This window comes from Lolium rigidum, chromosome 3 (assembly GCF_022539505.1).
Source record: "Lolium rigidum isolate FL_2022 chromosome 3, APGP_CSIRO_Lrig_0.1, whole genome shotgun sequence".
NCBI classification, from domain to species: domain Eukaryota; kingdom Viridiplantae; phylum Streptophyta; class Magnoliopsida; order Poales; family Poaceae; genus Lolium; species Lolium rigidum.
The window spans coordinates 139,020,818-139,039,823 of NC_061510.1; the positions used below are offsets into that span (position 1 = coordinate 139,020,818).

The 19,006-nt window shown below is 47.8% G+C and overlaps 1 long non-coding RNA gene across 1 annotated transcript; it reads left to right on the top strand.

Moving 5' to 3' along the window:
• Positions 1–6,509: 6,509 nt before the first annotated feature.
• Positions 6,510–18,288, top strand: LOC124698287. The gene is made up of 3 exons (XR_007000924.1): positions 6,510–6,673; positions 6,808–6,871; positions 17,849–18,288. It is a non-coding gene; the product is annotated as an uncharacterized LOC124698287 (long non-coding RNA).
• The last annotated feature ends 718 nt before the right edge of the window (positions 18,289–19,006 follow it).

Consider the following 19,006-nt stretch of genomic DNA (forward strand, 5'->3'; position numbering starts at 1 on the left):
TTAATACTTACATTTAGAAAATGTTCTTCGAATGCTTACACAATGTGTATATCTCTTTTTGGGTGATGAATTTAGATTAAGGTCATTCAGATGTATGTTCTATGTTACAAATTCTAACTCTTCTAGGTGCCTACGAGAATGGGCAAATGTATTACTGTTGAGAAAATATATATATATGCCAGTTCATAGCTTGATTTGAGCTAAAATCATTGGTACTAATATTGTTTAAATCTCTTTATTTCATTACTGTGGTAATTAACATTTAAATAAGTGGTATATATCCAATTGATCAATGCTACGGTAAATACAACTTTAGCTCCATTTACTATCAGACCTCTATTGATTTAAGGCATCCTTTATTGTTTAACTCGAGGCTGGGCGCGGAGTGCCGCCGCGCCTGTCATTGCTAGTATAAAGCAACAATCTATCTAATATAATGAACGTTGTCCATCGTGAATTAGGCTTAGTTTGGCAACAAAGTTTTTCCAAAACTGAAGTATTGCAAAACTAAAGTATTTTTTAAATGGAGAAGAAATACTGATACCATAGTATTTCTCAGTTTTGGCCAAAACTGCAGACCGTTTGGAAAGTGCTGTTTTTACAGTCCCTCTCAGGATTTGACCGATTGTTATGTATGATCTCTTTCCTGATAGATGCGTGCATTTCTATTGCATGGATGATGACTTTGACCTGTACTGACATAGTGTTAGGGCATCTCCAACCGCGCGACCCAAACGGACGCGCTGGGCCGTCCGGTTTGGGTCGTTTGGGTGGCCGAGCGGACACGCGGACAGAGGCCCACGTCCGCGTGTCCGTTTGGGTCGCGCGCTGCGCCCAACGCGCGGACGCATCGCAAAAAATGTAGAAACAGGAAAACAAAAGAAAATACGAATTTAAACGAAATTATATTGAACATATGCCCTATTTTGAGCAAATTTGTACATAGCCCTATTTTGGGCAAATAAAACTAACAAAAGAAGCCCCTATATGGGCTTTTAAATTTAAACTAATATTTAAAAACCCTCTATTAGGGTTTGGTCGGCGGCGCGGTGGCCGCCGGTGCGCCGCCTAGCCCCTGTGGGCGTCGTCGGCTACGTCGTCGACGTCCCCAGGCGGCAAGGCGCTGTTGTGGCTCGACCGCGCCGGGGACTCCGGCCACGGAGACCACAGGACCTCCTCCCACGGCGAGTGGGGGTCCGGAGCCACCCGCGGCTGCGGCGGCGCACGGAGCAGCGTCTCCTCCCTGAGGCGCTGCTGCCTATCCTGCCAGGCGCGGCGCCTGGCCTCCTGGCGCCGTCGGCTCGGTCGGCGCGGCGCCTCGTCCTCCCCGACGGCGCTGCTCGCCGGCGCGGCGCCTGGCCTCCTCCCGCCGCGCCGCCTCCTCCTCCTCCTCCCGTCGCGCCTGGAGGGCCTGGGCGTAGAGCTCCCAGCCCTCCGCCTCCTCCACCTCCCGCCGCGCCGCCTCCTCCATTTCGGAGGTGCGAATGGCCGCATGGAGGTGCGGCCATTTCGCCTCCTTCTCCGCCGCCGAGATGATCAGGGCGGCGCGGAGGTCCGGGTCCTCCTCCGAGGACTCCGGCTTCGGCTCGAGGAGGAGAGGCGGCGGTTGCGGCAATGCCGCACCGCCGCGGGCGGCCTCTCCGATGTGGAGGCTGCGTTGGTTTCCTCCCGACGGCCGCAACGCCGGCGGACGACGGCGGCTGCTACTCGCCTCGTCGTCGTTCACTCCGGGAGCGAACCGTCGCTTCGGGGCCATGGCGGCGGTTTTGCTCGGGGAGCGGAGTGGGGACTGGAGTGGAGGGCCAGATCCCCTCCAGTCCCCATTTAATAGTCTCCCTGGTCACCGACAGGTGGGCCCAAGGGAGACGAGGCGACCAGCGCGCGGACGCGAGGCGGACGGCGCGTGCCATCCGCGGCCACGCAAACCTAGCCCAGATTTGGGCTGGGTTTGCGTCGTTCCGGACGCCGCGGCCGTCCGCTTTTGCGGTGCGTCCCCGCGCTGGGCCGCGTTTTTGTCCGGCTCGACCCAAACGGACGCGCGGGCGCGGTTTGGGTCGCGCGGTTGGAGATACCCTTACGCCCTATGCATGGTTGTTGCATGGCGCTAGAGTCAGGCTGTTGAGCTGCTCCCTGTCCGAGACAATGAACGCAGACCGCCACCACCAAAGTCCCACGGGGCCACGTTGGGCAGCTCGGGGACGCGGCCGCCCCTGCCTCGTCGAGATATCGCTGATTTCAGAAGTCTGCTCGGGTGGTCGCCGCGTTCCTATCCATGGGCAGATCAGAGGCGCGTGAGGAGATCAAGCTCGTCCTCACCGACTCCCTCGCCAGCCGGCTGGGGCCGGATCAAACAAACGGGCGAAAGATAAAGGTATCTCTCCTTTATGGCTAGTAACGAACGAGGCGGGAACGTTTTTATAGGTTTCTCAGTTTCAGAAAAAAGAGGCCTAGGCTTGTTTTTTCAATACTTCAAAAATACTACAGTTTGAGAGATACTAAAGTATTAATACTGCAGTTTGTAGTCATAGCCAAACACATCAAAGTATTTGAAACTGCAGTATTTTTAAAAACTGTGGTATTGCTCGAATACTTTAAAAAAACTTTGCTACCAAACACAGCCTTATTATCTTTTATGAGACACCGGCAATCCTTCCTGTTTAATTCATCTCTGTTTAATCGAACACAAAATGGCTGGTAGTTTAATTAGTGCAATAGCAAGCAGCACACAGAGCAATTCCTCTCAATTTCTTCGAAACAATCTTGCTCTCATTTCTTCTAAGCCACATCTTTGAGTCTCTCAATGCCATGTGCATACCAACATGGGGAAACAGACGCACATCATGTTGGAGATATACTCATAAATCACTGTAACCTAACATATTGGAAAACAAAGAGACTCAGCAGAGATAGCTCCTGGGTGGCCACTTGAATGATTTCCTTTAGGCTTCAAAGATGGGTGGTCACTCTGCATATCATGAGGAAACCTGTTGAACACCTTGCCTCTAGGCTTGGAAGATGAGCTTCCTCTTCGGTCGTCTGTCCCACCACCACACCTTCCGGCCCTGCCCCAGAGGAATCGCATTGCCAATGTGATTGTGCAGAAACTACGAATACATCTATCGAACAATAATAAGAACAATAATAATCATACCATTATAACACGCGGAAGGGATGAGAGGTCAGTTAGGCAACATTGCAGTGATGAGATTCATGTCGCTGATGGGAAAAATGAAAGAGGAGAACTGTACCATTTCAGGCGGTGCGGCGTGGTGGTATCACCAAGTGCTCCGGGTTGAGAAGTTAGGATATTTTACCTTTTCATCTGACATAACGCAGACGGTGCCGAGCATGAACCTGCTGCCAGAGAGTGCCTGCATCACTTGTGCAAACTACAGAGTACAAAGTCTGATCGACAAGGGTGTACCTCATCTGCAGCTGGACATACGGCATGATCATAACTCCCAAATGGTTTCACTTTCTGAACATACTGCTCTCTGTTCTGGAGGACAAGCTGCCTATGCTCAAGACCTCACTGACGAAAACGAAGGATTCCTCCGCCAACAGCTTGGATAAACGGCCTCACTTGTACGCCGTTTGCAGGAGAGGCAACGACTCACATAGCGCCGTCCGGTTTCTCCACGAGAAGGGCTTCCACTCCGCAGCCCTGCAAGACTTAAATATTTTTATTTCTGCTACATTTACAAAATACATGGTTCCATATTTCTCATGAAAAAAAAACCACATGCATCTCCTGTTTGAAGAAACCACAAGGATTCTAATAAATCCTAGCAGACTAATTTGAAGGTGTCATAACTTTTGATTGCCATCATATGAGCATTGCTTTTAAAATCAGATGCACCAAGTAAAATTGCACATCTACTTTTTCCAGAGATTAATTAATGGCAATTAAACCTGGATTACACATGTGCTTTTAGGCGAGAACAGAGTGCTTGTTAAAGCAAGTATTACCATACCTTGATGGGCATGCAGTAGGCATCAAGGCAAGTAAATACGAACCTGCCACAAGAGCAATCCAACTACTGAGCAAACACAAATATTCATTTGAGAACTGAGAGAAAACAAGTAGAAGGTTAAGTAAAAGAAGAGTTCATGGCTCCACAGAAAAATGTATAATTGAGAGTAGAAGAAAAACCCAAGACCTCGATCACAATTAATGCGTGCATACCTCCAACATCGGTTTGGTCTCCATCGACGACAAAATAGAGCACAAAGGAGATCGTCCGCGATGACGGGCTGAGAACCTGATGAACTACTTAGCTGATGAAGATTCACACAAACTCGCATAAATTTGCCTCCTTCTTTCCTATAAATTTACAATCACAAGACGATATTAACAATACACGCAAAAAAATGATCTAGGGAAATTATTTTTTGCCTCTTTGGTGTAACTTCACACAGTATCATTACTAACCTGTGACTACATATTTAGCAACATTAAAACTGATGAAGTTGCAATGAGCAATAGAAAGAGTAGAATGTTCACTTTGAAATCGTGTAGAAGAACCAGCTAATATTGAGGACATCATGTCTCAATAAGCACACTACCAGAACCAAAAACTTGGTGCAGATTTAACTTGAGCATGGCACATGTAACATGTGTACCATACACATGCCATTCTTCAGTCTCGTCCATTGAGTTTGCCAACAATTAATTTGTAGTTCACATATTTTATTTTTGACGGATAGGAAGGAACTTCAGTAAACCTGTGGCTTCTTACATATAACGTTTGATACAGTACTTGGTAATGCCCGACTGACACATTTAGCCTACTGTTAAAAATAAGTAATGGAAACTTAAGGACTTATCCTGGGTGGATGGGACTTAAAATTGAGTTCGTTCGGTATAGAATTATCAATTTAGTAAGAGAATGCGTAAAAAAAATTGAACCTGAAGTGCATCTTCTTGTGAACACTGTATTTGATAACAACAAGTGCACCTTTAAATAATGTGGTTTTGAAACTGAAAGTGTAAAGACCCAATTACAATATGCCACTATTCATGCCAAAATTGGAGGAGTGGGTACTGACTGAGCAGGATGTTAACTACGAGGTGGTAGCATCAGATGAGCCACTGAATGTTGTTTTGCTGGTGCTACTCGAGCCTTGAGGTCAGTTGTGATGTCGAGGTCGGAAGATGAGAAGCGGGGATGTTGGGATTACCCAGTGGCAACCACATCCTTGCCACCCCACCTCCGATGTCATGTGTCGGGCAACAACCTCTCCGGATGTACTGCAATAGGTAGATGCTCCTTACCATGTCAAATTTGTTAGATCCAGCCTCCTTCTTGTGACCAACGTGAAGCTTAGATAAACTCTGCACAAGTGTACAACATTCTCATTGCATTTCTCAGCATTCCTAAAGCCTGGCTTTGCACAAATTGGCAGAGTCACCTTGGCTTGCCGAAAAAGAATCCATATAAGAGCATGACATGATATAAAATAAGACACAAGACCTCTATTGAAAAATTATCGTGGGAATGAAGATGAAGATTGTGAAGTCGTTACAGCATCAACAGATTTAGGAGAATTGTCATCTCTACTACTTAAAAAGAAGGAACCTATTCCCCCTTGTCACGATGGAAACACAGCACACGAAACCCTCGCCCCTCGCCCTGAGCTCGTCATCCTCCTCCCCCTGCGCGGATTCCACGACCCGAGCCGCCGCGCTGCACGAGCTTGCATGTCGCCGTCGCGCGAGTCTCCCTGGCGCAGCCGCCTCGATCCTGCACGCCGGTGGCCAGGATGCGAGGCCGCTACGCGAGCCTGCCCGGCTCCCGACGTCGCACGAGTCTCCCGGTGCCGCCACCGTCGCGCGAGTCTCCTAAGCCCTCCCTTTCTGTGCAGCCGCGGGTCACGGAGGACAGGGGCCAGGTCGGGGCGGCGCCAGCAATCTGGACTTTGGGGCGGGCGCCTGTCGCTCGACCTCCCTGCGTCGGATTCGCCGATGCCCTGCATCCATCATTTTTCTCTTCGTGACACTGGCGGCGCCCCATCCCATCTCTCTCGTAGCTTCAAACGGCGCTGGCCTACTCTCGGTATTCCCGGGATCCACCATCACCGCACCCATCTACAATGTGTCAAGCTCTGGCGCCACATCCATTCTCGAGGACAGAAGCTTCAACGCCACCGACGCCAGTAACAACAACAATGTTCCTCATCCTCATCGGCATGCTTCTCAGAGAGCGCACGCGGATTGCCGGTGTCCGTCTCACCATGGTTGTACCTGATTCGGTGATAAACTCCTCTTTCTTGACCGAAGGAAACACCTTCACAGCGATGAGCCAGTACATGCCCCGGTGTCCGTAGGGCCTGACCATATTAAGGATTGTATCTTGTTGTGTGCACATGTTGCTCCACACCATTGCGATCATATGCCACTTCGATTTGACACGACTCCATTTTCCAGTGGCTCAGTAACCATGGAAAGTCGAGGTGTCAGTTGCGGAAGCTTGACCACGGAGGAACTACAGGCAGTGGCGGTATGTTCTTCCCTTCAATGTCTTGGTCTGGTAAGATTTTTAATCACCGTTTCCTTCCTTATGTATAGACACGTGATGTTGTTAAGAACATTCATTCAAAATAGGTTTAGACCATTGTCATGTTTGAGGAACTTCGTTGGAGCTAAAAAAAACTGGTTGCTGGCGGTTTGCAGGTATTTTCCTAAATTTGTAGCCTGACTTTGTAAAGAAATTGTAGCTTGTTGTAGCGGGCCAAGCTTGCATTAGTCTTCCTAAATTTGTAGCCTGACAATTTGTCTTAAAATGAATTACCTTTGTATTGTTGCAGGCGTGAGCCACACATCAGGTACATTCAGTAGGCTACTGAATCTATTTACTTCATGCTAGATAGGGTAAGCTACAAAGCTTCTCTGATCCACACTTCCTCTTTTACACTGGTAGAAAAACATGCTTCCGTCCAGCACCATAAGTCGCGGAGCTATAGGAATCGCGACTAATGGGACCTTTAGTCGCGGTTCGGGAGGCGAACCGCGACCAAAGGCCTGGGCCCAGGGCGCTAGGTGGCCAGCTGGTGCACGTGGGGGGCTTTAGTCGCGGTTGGCCTGGCCAACCGCGACTAAAGGTGCCCGAAGGCCTTTAGTCGCGGTTGGCCAGGCCAACCGGGACTAAATGCCCATCCCTATAAAAGGGCCTCAGCTCATAGCACTTAGCCATTTGGTGCCACTTCTCTTCACAAGCTTCACAAGGCCAACCGCGACTAAAGGCCCATCCCTATAAAAGGGCCTCAGCTCATAGCACTTAGCCATTTGGTGCCACTTCTCTTCACAAGCTTCACAAGGGGGTGTAGGTTTGCTTTTGGTTCCTCTTATGCACACAAGGTGTTTGATAAAATGCCCCAAGAGCATGAAACAAACATGATATGAAGTGTTGGAGCCACACTTGAGCTTCCTTATTTATTTTTTCCTCCTCGATCGCGGTTAGCAACTTGAACCTTTCATGTGTCATTGATAAAATATGCATGTGTGTAGTTCATTGTTTAATTTATATTGTTTGTAGCTAGTTAGTTTAACAAATGCATGATGGTTAATTATATATTTTATATTATAATAATGCAGATGAATCGGCAATGGATGTACGGTAACCGACTCTCCGGCGAGTTCACTACGGGTTTGAAAGATTTCCTCGTAGTGGCTAATGCGAACAAGCAGGGGGGGTTTTGTTATCTGTCCATGTGTTAACTGTAAGAATCAGAAGGGTTACTCTTCCTCAAGAGATGTTCACATGCACCTGCTTCGGCACGGTTTCATGCCAAGCTATAATTGTTGGACCAAGCATGGAGAAAGAGGGGTTATAATGGAAGAAGATGAAGAAGGGGATGATTTCATCGATGAAAGCTATCTTGCTCATTTCAGTGATACTTTCATGGAGGATGCTGAAGGTGAAGGGGAAGGTGAAGGGGAAGGTGAAGAAGAGGCACGTGATGATCCTGTTGATGATCTTGGTCGGACCATTGCTGATGCACGGAGACGCTGCGAAACTGAAAAGGAGAGGGGGAATTTGGATCGCATGTTAGAGGATCACAGAAAGGCGCTGTACCCCGGATGCGATGATGGTCTGAAAAAGCTAGGCTGCACACTGGATTTGCTGAAATGGAAGGCACAGGCAGGTGTAGCTGACTCGGCATTTGAAAACTTGCTGAAAATGTTGAAGAATATGTTTCCAAAGAATAACGAGTTGCCCGCCAGTACGTACGAAGCAAAGAAGGTTGTCTCGCCCTCTAGGTTTAGAGGTTCTGAAGATACATGCATGCATCAACGACTCGCATCCTCTACCGCGGTGAATACGAGAATTTGAATGAATGCCCGGTATGCACTCGCATTGTGTTATAAGATCGGAGGCGATGACCCTGGTGACGATGTTGAGGGCCGAAACCCGGGAAGAGGGTTCCCGCCAAGGTGATGTGATATGCTCATATAATACCACGGTTGAAACGTCCGTTCGGGAACAAAGAGCATGCCAAGTTGTTGCGATGGCACAAAGAGGACCGTAAGTCGGACGGGGAGTTGAGACACCCCGCGGATGGAACGCAATGGAGAAAGATCGACAGAGAGTTCAAAGATTTTGTAGCTGACGCAAGGAACATAAGATTTGGTCTAAGTACGGATGGCATGAATCCTTTTGGCGAGCGAGCTCCAGCCATAGCACCTGGCCCGTGACTCTATGCATCTACAACCTTCCTCCTTGGTTGTGCATGAAGCGGAAGTTCATTATGATGCCAGTGCTCATCCAAGGTCCGAAGCAACCCGGCAACGACATCGATGTGTACCTAAGGCCATTAGTTGATGAACTTTTACAGCTGTGGGGCAGACCTGGTGTCCGTGTGTGGGATGAGCACAAAGAAGAGGAATTTGACCTACGAGCGTTGCTTTTCGTAACCATCAACGATTGGCCTGCTCTTAGTAACCTTTCGGGACTGTCAAATAAGGGATACAATGCATGCACGCACCGCTTACATGAGACTGAAAGTGTACATTTGCCAAATTGTAAGAAGAACGTGTACCTTGGGCATCGTCGATTTCTTCCGAAAATTCATCCAGTAAGAAAGAAAGGCAAGCATTACAACGGCAAGGAAGATCACCGGCCGAAGCCTGCGGAACACACTGGTGGTGAGGTATTTGATATGGTCAAGGATTTGAAAGTCATCTTTGGAAAGGGTCCTGGCGGACAATCAGTTCCGAAGGGAGCTGACGGGCACGCAGCCATGTGGAAGAAGAAATCTATATTCTGGGAGCTAGAATATTGGAAAGTCCTAGAAGTCCGCTCTGCAATCGACGTGATGCACGTTACGAAGAATATTTGCGTGAACCTCCTAAGCTTCTTGGGCGTGTATGGGAAGACAAATGATACAAAGGAAGCACGGCAGGACCAACAACGTTTGAAAGACCCTGATGATCGGCATCCGGAACGGTTTCAAGGTCGTGCCAGCTACGCTCTGACCAAAGAAGAGAAGGTCATCTTTTTTGAATGCCCGAGCAGTATGAAGGTCCCGTCTGGATTCTCGTCCAATATAAAGGGAATAATAAACATGGCGGAGAAAAAGTTCCAAAACCTGAAGTCTCACGACTGCCACGTGATTATGACGCAATTGCTTCCGATTGCTTTGAGGGGCTCCTGCCGGAAAATGTTTGAGTAGCCATTGTGAAGCTATGTGCATTCCTCAATGCAATCTCTCGAAGGTAATCAATCCAGAAGTTCTACCACGGTTACGGAACGATGTGATCCAATGTCTTGTCGGTTTCGAGTTGGTGTTCCCGCCATCCTTCTTCAATATTATGACGCACCTCCTGGTTCACCTAGTCGATGAGATTTCCATTCTCGGTCCTGTATTTCTACACAATATGTTCCCCTTCGAGAGGTTCATGGGAATATTAAAGAAATATGTTCGTAACCATGCTAGGCCAGAAGGAAGCATCGCCAAGGGCTATGGAAATGAGGAGGTAATTGAGTTTTGTGTTGACTTTGTTCCTGACCTTAAGCCGATTGGTCTTCCTCGATCGCGGCACGAGGGGAGACTAAGTGGAAAAGGCACGATCGGAAGAAAATCAACGATATGTATGGACGGCCATTCTCTGACTGAAGCACACCACACAGTTCTGACCAATTCCAGCTTGGTGGCTCCGTACTTTGAGAAACACAAGAATATTTTACGCTCGGACAACCCTAGGAAGCCTCGAATCCTGGATTAGGAAGGCCCACATGGAGACTTTCGGCGGTTGGTTGAGAAAACATTTAATGAATGACGATCATGTTGTAGATCAGCTGTACATGTTGGCCAAGACACCATCTTCGACTATAACGACTTTCCAAGGGTACGAGATAAATGGGAATACATTTTACACGATCGCCCAAGATAAAAAGAGCACCAACCAAAACGAGTGGTGTCCGCTTTGATGCAAGCAACCGAGAATGGGCAAAAGGTCACATATTATGGTTACATAGAGGAGATATGGGAACTTGACTATGGACCCTCCTTTAGGCTCCCTTTGTTCCGGTGCAAATGGTTCAACCTAACAGGAGGTGGGGTAAAGGTGGACCAGCAATACGGAATGACAATGGTGGATTTCAACAATCTTGCTTACCTTGACGAACCATTCGTCCTAGCGAAAGATGTCGCTCAGGTTTTCTATGTGAAGGACATGAGTAGGAAACCGAGGAAACGGAAAGATAAGAAAACGATCAGTACATCATGCGATGATCCAAAGCGCCACATTGTTCTTTCAGGGAAAAGAAACATCGTGGGAGTGGAGGACAAGACAGACATGTCAGAAGATTATAATATGTTTGCTGAAATTCCGCCCTTCAAAGTGAACACCGACCCAAGCATTAAGTTAAATGATGAGGATGCTCCATGGATACGACACAATCGTAAGCAAGCAGGGACACAAGGAAAGAAATGATGTGTAATAATTTATTGTACCAAACTTTGTTGAATGGATCATGTGAATTATATTACCCGTGATGTGTTTGGTATCCATTTTCGAATGATTCAATTGACTCGAGATAGCACTGATGATACATGAAATTTGGAGTGATTCAGTCATACTCCTGCCTAGGCGTATAATATGCATACTCGTAGTCTTCATAGACGCCGCCGTTGTACTGGTAGTCATCGCCTTCTAAGTTGCCGCCGTCGTCGTCGCTGCTGTCGTCGCTGTCATCGGGCGGCGCTCGTGGCTCGAACTGAGGGTAGCGCAGGCGGGGGATATCGCCGGCCGTGATGTAGTCCATGACGCTCTGTAGAGTCCGGCAGTACCACCATAGCCGACGGCCGGCCTCGTGGAAGTTTCCATGAGGCAGACCGTCCTCCTCATACCTGGCGAGCGCCCTCTCACGCCGATAGATGAAGAAGGCGTCCCAAGTATGCTGGTTATCGGGATGCCAGCGGGGATTCATCCGCTGCTCCGGCGTGAGGTCGAGGTAGTAGTGGTTCGTGATGGCCGTCCGGCGCGCAGCACCCGAGGGACGGGAGGGACCGGCACGCCGCCGACGCTTAGGCTCCAGCCGGCGGGGACGCGGTAGCCCGGTGGGCAAGGGTAGTTCGAGGCGCAAAGCTCCTCCACCTGCTGGTAGGTTAGAGTGGGTGCGGTGGAAGCCATGAGAGAGTGATGAGATTGTAGAGATGTGATAATGCTGGCCAAGCCGGGCTACCTATATGTAGTAACAAATGGCGGGAAAAATGGGAGCGGGAAGACAGGAGGCGGGAAGAAAGAGGCGGGAAGAAAGTGGCGGGAAGAAAGAGGCGGGAAGAAAGTGGCGGGAAGAAAGAGGCGGGAAGAAAGTGGCGGGAAGAAAGAGGCGGGAAGAAAGTGGCGGGAAGAAAGAATTTTTTGATATATTATTTTTCTGAATTTTTTGATATATTATTTGTATTTTTAAGAATTTGAATTGAATTAGTTTTATTTTTCTGTATTTTTTGATATATTATTTGTATTTTTAAGAATTTGAATTGAATTAGTTTTATTTTTCTGATTTTTTGATATATTATTTGTATTTTTAAGAATTTGAATTGAATTAGCTTTATTTTTCTGATTTTTTTGATATATTATTTGTATTTTTAAGAATTTGAATTGAATTAGTTTTATTTTTCTGATTTTTCTGATTTTGAAAAAGAAAAGTATTTTCAAAAATACCGCGCAGGAACTCAAAAACCCGCCGAAATAACCTTTAGTCGCGGTTGGTCTGGCCAACCGCGACTAAAGGGTACCCTTTAGTCGCGGGTCGCCTCCCCAACCGCGACTAAAGGGGGGGCTATAAATACTGGCGCGGCGCGAACCTCCGCGCCAGTTCTTCTTCTCCTCGTCGCTTCCGCTCGTCTGCCGCGCCCGAAGACGCCGTCAGGCTGCCCGACCGTCGCCGGCCGTCGTCGCACGACCTTCGCCGCCGCTCCTCGTCTTCTCCTCTCTCGCCGCGCCGCGCCGCCAACACCACCGCGCCGCGCCGCCAACACCACCGCCGTACCGGGCCGGTGCCGCGCCGCCGCCGTCTCAGATCGCCGCCGGCCGCCGCCTGCCTCGATCTCGCGGCCGTCCGCCGCCGCTGCCGTGCGCCCTCGCCGGCGGCCAAGTCCGGCCTGCGCGCGCGCGGCCGTGCATGCACGTATGAGAGAGGGAGAGAGAAGGGGGTCAGGGGACTAGCCGTGTCCCACTTTTTTTTTTAATTTGTAACTATAAATACATAACAAAAAAATTACTTAACAAAAAAAGTACTTGACAAAAAAAGTACTTAACAAAAAAAGTACTAACAAAAAAAAGTACTTAATAAACCGTAAAATTTGATAATTAACAAAAACGCCCCCTCGCCGCGAACAAAAAAAAAACCCCGCATATACGGAGGGGGCGGCGAGGGGGGCGGCGCATCGCCGCCCCCTCGCCGCCCCTCCGTATATGCGGGTTTTTTGTTCGCGGCGAGGGGCGCGCGCCACCACCACCGCCGCCCCCTTTCGCCACCGCCACCGCCCACCTTCCGCCGCCCCCCTTTCGCCACCGCGACCCCGCATATATGCATGTGTTGTGTCTCGACTCCGCCGCCGTAGGTCCCTAGACATCGTCAACCCATTGCCGCTTCAGTCAAGGAACGCACGCACGCGTACGCCCTCCTTGTCATATCGGAACTCGTCACGCCTCGACGACGAGATTCTCGTCCGGTAGACATATCCGAGAAAACTCTCTCTAAGTTGAAAAAATGTATACTCTCACACACTAAACAAACGCCCCGTCTCGCGCTCTTCCGCGACACCCTGCTCTCCCACCCCTTCCTCGACCCCTCCTTTTGCCACCGCACTTTCGCCACCGCCACCGCCCCCCTTCTTCACTTAATTAATTTGTTTTCACTACATGTTTTCAGGACTGACATATGGCGGACGATAGAGCTGACCCGATTATGGACAACTATGATCCGGACGCTGAAGACCATATTTTCGGCATCATAAAAGGCGATATTCTATATGAGCCGACCGGACAAGAAGAAGATGATATCTCTTCTTATTTGAACCTTGAGGGTGAAGATGAAGGGCGCCGTCAGCAAGATGATGCCGAAGAAACGTCGATTAACGACGATCTTCAATTAGAAGTAGCAACCACCTCCGGCGCCGAGGTATATATATATACATTGAGCTCTGGTGATACAAACTAACTGATTTGAATAAATATGTGTATACTAACGCGCGCGACTCTCTTTCTTATTTTAGCCCTCGGCCGGATCGTCGAAACAATCGAGTACGTCGTCAAAGCGTGGCGCAACCAAGACGATGAAACCAGGAGAAACATGCACCATCGAGGTTGTCGAGGAAGCAACCGGCAGGCCGCTGGAGCCCCGCAAGAACGCCACCAAGTTTATCAGCCAATGCGGAGCCGTTGTTAGAGACAACGTCTCGATCACCGTCCAGGAGTGGAATCAGCCAAAGAAGGCACGTCTTGGTTTCACTTTTGTCGATAAGAGAACAAAAAAAGATTGCTTCAACAAGCTTATGGAACATTTCGTTCTACCTCCGGAATACCACAAATACGATGAGGAGGGTAACAAGATTGAGGAAAACAAGGAGAGGTGCAAGCTAGTCAAACAGTTCGCTCTTCATAAGATGTCCGACGCATTCCGGAAATACAAGCAAAATCTAGCCCATGACTTTGTCAAGCAGAACAAGACTCCGGATTTCAAAGGACAATATGAGAAACTGCAACATGATTGGCCAGAATTTGTGAAGCAAAAGAAATCGGAGCCGTTCCTTCAAATATCGAAAAAAATAAGGAAAATACGGCTAAGAAGGAGTACAATCATATTATGGGGCCAGGAGGGTATCGCCTTTGGATGCCTAGGTGGGAGAAGATGGAGAACGAGCTGAGGGCGCGAGGAATCCGTCCAGGTACGGAGGGATGGGACCCAAGGGCCAAAAGCTGGTGGTACGGGCATGGGGGATCGCTGAACCCGGAGACATGGGAGTGTGTTTACCGGGGCAAAATAATTAAACCCACCCAAAAGCTTATTGAGGCAATGAGGGATGCTCAAGAGGGTAGGATCAAGTTCAACAGAGAGAACGACGCCCTGACAAAAGCCCTCGGGAATCCTGAACACGGAGGACGTGTACGAGGCATGGGGCACATTCCGTGGAAAGTAGGGTTCCCCCAGAACGATGACCCGTACGGTTACAGAAGCCGTAAGAGAAAGATGGATCGGGAAGCAGATGTTGTGGCGCGGTTGGCATCGGAAATGGATGTGATGAAGAAAACCGTGAGTGTACTAGTAGCCGAAAGAGATGCAGCTCGGGCGCAGCATGAAGATCATCCATTGGATCTCGGAAGCCGCAGCGGAGAAGCAGCGTGGCTTCCACGGAGGCCCCACCGGCTGGTGCACCGACGATCGAAATTACTGCACTGGAGCCTCTGGTGGTCGAAATTACTGCACCGGAGCCTCCTCGCTACCCCGTGGACGATATAAAGGAGATGAAAGCATGTCATCTGTATTATCTTATCGGGAACATGTCCATGAAGGTAGCCATCGGCAGTGCTTTACCACATGGAGCACTCCACCACAACAACCCCATTCAAGATGGCTATGCTCGTGTCACGGTGGAGGACATAGTCCAAGGGTTTGAGGACCTGGACATTGACATTGATACACCTGAAGGGGCGACAAGACTTGGAGATGTCAAGCGCCAGTTCATTCTATGGCAAAAAAAGTTTATCAAGTTTCCAGGCGAGGCGCCAACAAGTCCACCCCCCTACGGTGGTGGTGGTGGCGGCGGTGGCGGTGGTGGTGGTGGTGCTTCACCTACACCTCCTTCACGTCAGCCGACGCCGCCCCCAATTCACCTCCGGCGGGTAAGCAGCCGCCGCCCCCTAGTCCGCCCCGGGCGGGTAAGCAGACACCGCCCCCAATCCACCTCCGGCGAAGAAGCAGAAGCAGCAGTCCTGGATTATTAACCCGGACCCTTATGTACCTAAGAAAACAAAGGTACCGGAGCCATCACTGAAGCCTCTCCCCACGAGGCCTTGGGAACGTAGTGCCGAGGAAGTCGAGGCGGCCGCGACTGCTGAATATGAGAAATGGAAGGCGGGCTGCAAGAAGAAAAGAGAGCCCGAGCCCAAGCCAGTATTTTCTGATGAGCAAAAGAAGTGGGCTAAGTCATTTTTGAACACACCGTCCCAAGCCGCGAAGAATCTGCCTGACGACTATGCACGTGAACTAAAGAATCAGGCACGCATGTTCAAGAAGAAGAAAGAGGAGGCCGAGAAAGCGGAATTAGAAAGTGCACAAAGCGGGAAACGAGTTGCCCAGCTCGGGGAACAAAGTAAACAATCGATTGCCCCGCTTATAGTGACAGCCGCCGGTCCGGATGCCCCCGATATCATAGAAGCTGCGGCAGCACAGGGATTGACTGTAACGAGTGCCAGAGAACAAGCGGCCAACTTAGGTATTACTCTTCGTGAACTGTTAGGCCTTGATGAGGCGCCAGTGAAGGAGGTAGTACTTACATATGTGAAGAATGGGCCTCTCGTCGAGCTCTGCGCAGAAGAGGATCTACCTCCACAAATGAAAGGTCTGCTGAACTGGTACAAGGGTTACATAAAACATAAAAACGCCAAAGATTATATTTATGCGGAAGTTGGATATGAGCATCACTTCAAACATTACTTTGTACAAATTCATCTGAGTGAATTGTTCCAGCTTTTCAATCTGCGCGAGCTCGACAAATCTATCATCAGTTGCTACGTTCTGTAAGTGATTTATTTCTACCCCATCTCGTTCATATTGCCTGCACTATATATATATTTGTCCTAACTATATTGTTGTGTCCGCTATTATACATGCAGATTGAAGATTAAGGAATACAGAGTAAGGAACATCCATGATGTTGGGTTCATTGACCCACACATCGTTAATGGATATACGTTACAGCATCACCCCGCCGACGTGGAGGAAGACCTGTGGCGGTTTCTTGATAACCAGGAATTCAAAAGTGATATTCTATTTCCTTACCATTTTGGGTGAGTGTTTATGTCTTGAGCACATTCTCTTTTGTTTACTCCATGCATGGTATGTGGCCGGCTAATCAATGAGTTATGCATGACGTACTGTGCATGTATCGTGTCCGCAGGTTCCACTGGATTCTGCTAGTAATTAAAGTTGACAAATCAGAATGTCCCGTCCACGACTCTCTGAATATGGATAAGGCGCTTTGGGCCGACATGAGACAAATGATTCAAAAGTAATTGTTTTCATTCATTCGCGCTCTATATCGATCGGCCTATTTCGTTCATTTCCTAATTAAGCTTCAAGTAATTAACTAATAACTCTCTTGTTCATTTAATTTTCTTTGCCTCGTAGGGTTTGGAGACGGTTCTCAGATAAAAAGGTCGGTGAATTCAAAAAAGAGCTACACTTCATGCGGTCAAAGGCTAAGAATGGTGGCGATATTCAGCCACCGGGAACCAATCTGTGTGGATACTATGTCTGTGAGATGATCCGGAGATACACCTCTGAGCGCGTTCCGAGTGATCTCAATGCTCAGAGGAATAACCTCCGGATGATGCTTAGTCCGAAGCTCGCTTCCGACCACTTCAAGAGGAACTAGCTGGATGGTTCAGGAGGGAAGTCCTCGATCCTAAAGGAGAACACCATTGCGAGGACGTAGAACTATACATGCATTAAATTATGTATGGAAACTTGTTCAAACTTGTATATGTTCATCCGATGATATTGAATATATATTGTATATTCCTCTTGAATTATTTTTGGTTCTAATTTCAAATTTGTTTGAAATTGTACATTCATATGCATGTATATATGTAGTACCGTAGAATATGTGAAACTCCTTCAAAATTACAATAAAGCACAAAAAAAATAAAACAATACAAATTAAACAGAAAACATATTTAGGGGGGCAGGTTTAGGGGGCCTAAAACCCTAAACCTGCGGCGGCCTTTAGTCGCGGTTGGCCGAAGAACCGCGACTAAAGGTCCTCCGCCCCGACGGTCGCCTCGGCGCCCACGTGGACGGGCCTTTAGTCGCTGTTCGTAAGCAACCGCGACTAAAGGGGGTGGCCTTTAGTCGCGCTAATTTGGTCGCGGTTGCGCAACCGCGACTAATGGCAGTTGCGAACCGCGACCAAAGGCCCTTTTTCCACCAGTGTTAACCATGTGCATTGCAAATTATCAATGACCATTTCATTGAAGATGATACATGCATATTTCCAATTAGAATTATTATGGTGTATCATCTTTGTTCATAACTATCTAGATATCTGGTATCATCTGAATCATGAAGCTTTCCTCCCAATCATGTCTTACTATGATTCACTTGCTGCCTCCTACCAGAACGAAATAATATGTCTTCTCAAATTAGAAGAGGAAAGCAAGTTGAGTACGATTTCTTCTAAAAATTGTATGCTATATACAACATCAAGGTGAGTGCTTTTGTAAAGTTGTTGGTTCTGGCATTCAGTTCAGAGGACATTCCCCATGTCAGTACTTTTGGAATGTATGCCTTCTATATTCCACCTGGTCTTAAAAAATTGATGAAAGGATTTGCCTATGAAGGAATACAAAATCCCGCGGAGGAACATGCCGTTTTCAGTTCCATGAGCTTACACTTCTCCAACATATCTCGTAGGAAATTTGCAACTACTGCTCTAAGTTTCTTTTCCAAGGGAACTTAACTGAACCATTTGAATATGCTTCTCATATTGAACATTATGATGATTATATATCAGTGCGCCTACAGTTAATTTGTAGCCATCCTTTTTTCATGACCACAACTTGACACTTATATTGTTGTGCTCTTTTGTCAGCAATGAATATGAATACTATGAACACAATCACAAGGAATGCTACTGAGGTTGTGCTTGCCCTTGGTGGCGATTCAAGAGTTGACGTATCCTTTCTAAAGTGACAACAAAGGCATGACAACAAAACTGATATAGCTTCCACTGTGCAGTCCCCTACACTTATTTACTTTTTCGCTTTCTGCAATATTTATAATGATTCAGCAATCTTACTGCTGCAATTTATTTAATGATTGAGCACAAGTTAAGAATCGTTGTGGATGTGTATTCGGTGATGCCATGACATGTCATCTCGGGTGGTTTCTGAAAATAACTCCTTATTTCATATACGGAGTACAAGCAAATGCATTACTTTTAGAATATGTTAGGACCAATGTCGGTTTTCAAGTATTTTCCTTAATTTGTAGATTAACTTATTCACGAAATGGTAGTTTGATGTAGTGCGCTAAACCTGCATTAGTCTTCTCTAAACTTACACATGACAATCTTAAGCCGGATTTCATTTGTATTGTTGTATACTGGCATGAGCCCACCTATCAGGATACATTCCAACTCAGTTGGTACTGAATATATTTACTTCATGCTATATATGGTTAAGCTGCTAGCTTCTCTGACCCATATTTCGTTTTTGAACCATGTGCAGATATTATATCAACGACTATTTCATTGCATATGAGTGACACATGTTACC